Source organism: Trichinella spiralis (genome assembly GCF_000181795.1).
Source record: "Trichinella spiralis strain ISS 195 chromosome Unknown Scfld2, whole genome shotgun sequence".
Classification (NCBI taxonomy): Eukaryota; Metazoa; Nematoda; class Enoplea; order Trichinellida; family Trichinellidae; genus Trichinella; species Trichinella spiralis.
This window is the reverse complement of record NW_003526941.1, coordinates 4,486,592-4,491,327: the sequence shown is the minus strand read 5'-3', so window position 1 is coordinate 4,491,327 and position 4,736 is coordinate 4,486,592.

Below are 4,736 nucleotides of genomic sequence, written 5' to 3'. Positions count from 1 at the left end.
ACGTACGATAGCGTGCGTCCAGTTCATTTAAGTTACGGTTTTTTTATGCTCTTTCAATTACGTCATAATATTTTTTGAGATAGATAGAGACTTTCATGTGTAACGTATTCAGGATTTTGTTACTGTGAGCAAATTATTATAGTATAGTCTTGTTGCTAGCCCATTACATTACCTCACGTTTTCAAAGCATACATGCATTTCTAGGTCAGCGGAGTATGTTTATGCTAATATGAAGGTGAACATTGCCGATGGCATTCTGCTACGTGCACTTTGTGCCATTCAAATCCGGAAGTAATTTTCCTTATATAAATTTCTCCTTATTGAGAGAACTGCACTATTATTTAATTATTCGTTGCTGAAGAGCGTTCCTAATTACTCACTGCATTGCGTTATTTGGTTATTTTGGTGCTTCACTTCAACAAATACGTTGAGACTGTGAAACTGAATATATGATGAAATCAGGAAACTCAGTTGGAAAAACGTATGGCTCAGGCAGTCCTGCTAACAGGTATGAATTTTTACATACTTGCTGTTTTTTTATACTTTGTTTTCGTTCCGTTTTTTCCCGCAATTTGCTAAGCATGCCCGCTTTTACATCTTGCTGTAATTGTTTAAGTTTAATGTTTTGGATGTAACCTAACGCGCTTTTTTCTGTAATGATGTTCAATTAATAATCAATCTTTATTACAGACACGACAATCTCCAGCCGTAATATATAGTAGTAATTATATATATATATATATATATATATATATATATATATATATATATATATATAGATCTATAATTCTCAATAGTCCTTACAAATGCATTTGTAAAATAGTATTGACATAGTCGTTGAACCACTCCCACATTATCTTTAATCCCTTCTGTGATATTTACTGCTGAGGTAAAATACTTGGCCAACTGTTTAATGGAACTGTCTGTCACCGGGATAGAGAAATCACACCCCTAAATGCTCTAAACTGTTCGATTTGCGAACAGAATTGTTTCAGCATGACATGGGAAAGTTGCTGTTAGCTAGAAAACACAGTTTTAACCACCTTTCTTGAAGCTTTCAGAATGGCACTAACGTTCACTTCATCCTTAAGACCCTATGATGCCATTGTATTGCCAATACCACAGACTTATAGATCCCACTGTTTTTTATCATTGAGAAAATAACTCAATATCTCCATTAATGTTGTCATTATTGATAAATGAAGGAACGCCTGATTGTTTTCTGTGAAAGTTGAGTAAAAGAATGTGATTCACATTCTGACAACTTTCACCCCCTCCATCCTGCAAGTTCTCCCTCCTTCCTTCCTCTTTTGTTGTCCCGCCTTGCTTTCCAATTGAAAATTCTACCTACCCCTCCCCACAATTTTGAGCTGAATTAACTGCGCTTAGCTGATGTGATCATATATATATATATTATGTATATATATATATATCTAAATCTGATTTCTCTAAACTGCTATCATTTGATATAGTATAGTGATATGTAAGTGTGATATCGTGAAATCATGCCTAAGTTTGAAACGTTGCGTTACACAGTTTTTTTGAGTAGATATATCTCTAATTGTATGAAGTTGTGTTAACTCAGCGCTCAACAAAGTTAACAGTCTTGTAATAAGTTCCCATATGAAAGCGGCAAGTTGAAATGAGCTTCCAAGCAGCATAACCACTGGCATAACTGTTTACCATCACGCTGCCTACGCTGCATCACTCATGAAATTCTGCGGTGAGATAAATTGTTTTTGGAGCTATTTGCAGCTGAAATCATTTTTTATTATCCATATAATTTTGATTTCAAGAAAATATTGGCAAAGTATAATTATTGTATCACCTCCTACTTTCAAGCAGCTAAATTCTATCAACGCAATAGAAGCATTTTCAGTTATTTTTAGTAATTTGCAATGCTTTACGTTAATAAATTTTCGTTTCAGTTAATTTTATTAAAATAAATTTGCATAATAATGCTCTGTTACGTAATACTGCAACATTGCGTATTAATGTGAAGTGTGTAAATAAAAACGTAATAAATTTCATCGTCTCGTTTAGTAACGTTGTTCATAAAATTCATTGCACTGCGCTATTACTGATGGCGAATTAGGTTGTTCTTCCGAAGGCAAAGTAAATAGTCATTTGCATAATTTACTTATTATACGTTTAATCAAAGTACTTCGATTACTTTAGGTTATTCTGTTCACTGGCTTGTTTTCCGTCAGGCGCGTTGTCAACTATATTTCCGCTCTTTAAAACGAACCTGGAAATAGTGGTAAGTTGAATTTGATATTTTGTTGGTGGTATGCTATGCATGTTACTTTACTAATTTGGTGAATGGAAACTGACAGGTCTTTTTCTCGTGTTGTTATTGCTAACTTTCAGATACATCAAATGTTGAAGACGAAGAAGTTCGCATTTCTGTTTTTTAGTTTTAAATGACGGCATTAATATAATTCACTTTCAGAATTTATATTCATATCAATGATCAAATAGAGACAAACAAACAAAGAGATTCTGAAAAGTAAGTGATTATGGTAACTGTGCATTATTATAATTTTGCACGGCTTTTTGAAATTATTGTGTGAAATGTAGATTGTAGATTTGCTACGCCTTCAACTCCACATCACTTGAATCTTAACTGCAGCGCACAATTAAAACATGTAGATAATATCGTAGATTGAGTAGCCTTGATTTGAATATCTGAAAAACTGTATTTCCAATGAAATTAGAAATCTTGAAGTTGTTTCAGATACAGAAGTTGCTCCAATTTATATACCACTGTGTTAATTACTTTTTAGAAAATTTCAACTTTTATTCATCATGTTGCTCAGTTTTCTTTATAGGAACATAACAAGTAATAATGCAGCTATATTACAACTCTATTTATACGTATCGTGCATTTTATTTGAACTGACAATAGAAGTTGCATTTTTTTAATTAGAAAGGTGTTCATGTTCACATCAGTGTGTTCTGTATGTGGCATCTCAAACATCCGTAAGTATTTAGCTTGCTCCTGATTGCAGTTGCATACATAAATTGTACACATTTTATTCATGACAGCATTACATTGACGTCAAGCGAATACGATGTTTCTTCTGTTGGCACTTTCAGTAAGTTGAAGTTGGTGCATTGACGTTCCCCTGTGGTCCTAGTGTGTTCTTACGTATCATAAGATAAGAAGGAAATAAATGATTGTAATTGTAGCAGATTACGTTGAGACAGTCGTGTAGCGCTGGTATCCGTATAAATGCTATCAATGTATTGGTGAGAGTTGCCATCAGTGCGTTCCCAGTGTAATATGATAAACATTAGTAAGTAGTTTTTGTTTTCTGTTGTAACTGTGGATGACGTCGTCTCATTCATTACGTCATTACGTATCGATGCCAAGCCGTTCACCTGTCCTTCGCCTCCACCCTCCTCTTATATAAATTTTTGCTTCAAATCAGTTTATACAAATTTAAACTAGTTTATAAAATTTATATATATACAGTTTATGCAAACTGATTTTATTTAAACTATCCTCCAACTTACTTTATATAAACTCCTTCTGACTGAGTTTATGCAAACTATCTTTCAACTGATTTTACATAAACCTTCTTTTAACTAAGTTTATGCAAACTATCTTTCCGCTCCATTTATATATAAACCACCTTTTAGCTGCGTATACCCGCCTGCCACGTCCTCTACCACCCTTTCAGAGTGGTATACCCGCCGTCTCAATAATGTTTAACACAAAAAGTAAGAAGGAATTTGGTATTGTTTATGATAGCAATCAAATACGTTAAATCATTATAACTAGTATGTCGCTAGGTAATCTGGCATTTTGTTTTTGATAGAAATGGATTACGTCAATATAATGAGAGAATTTTCGTTAAGTCGCAGCCGATGCCATTCTCAAACTGCGTTTCCCACAGGTTCTGATGTTATTCCTTGTCACACCAGGTGAAGAAAAATTATATGAAGGTTATTGCAAAGAATGTTTAATGTTTAATGCGTGCCTGTGAAAATAACCGCATCCTGAATGACCCCCATCGATTAACGTAAGTAGTTCTATTTTTCTTCTTATTTATAAACTGTATTTATTTAAGAAACAATGATATGCACTGTTATTTTCAAATACTCTTTATATTATGGCTGTTTTACATTATTGTTATGGTATATATTTACAACTATTTGAAATCATAGTATGTTTATTATAGATAAAAATTTTACAATGATCAGTACATGTGATAGCAATAAATCGTCTTCACTAAGCAGCATCAATTGCTGCCCAGCTGCCTTACTTGAAGTACTGCTATCACAGTATGAGTGCTGGTTTACACTGCTTTTTAGATTTCAGCCAGTTTATTATGATTTATCCCGGTCTATTATGATTGAAGTATTTTATGAAAGTCAATTTCAATTTTAGATCTGCATACCTGACAGCGCACAGGTAAGTAGCGTCAAAGTGTTTACAGCTGCGTATGCGTAGAGGTAAGTTGGGTTCAGGTAAGTATATAGATGTAAGTATATAAACTACAATAGAGTAGAGTATATAAACTACAATATAATGTAGTACATTATAATAAACTATAATATACAATACAATAAGGTATAAAAAGTATATAAACTACAATATACACTTAGAGTAGAGGTAATCACGTAAACATCTAGAGATACGCAGTGTAGTAAGTATAGTGTACAGGTAAGTAGAGTATAGCACAGTGTAGAGGTAAGTAGAGTGCAGGTAAGTATAGGGTACAGGTAAG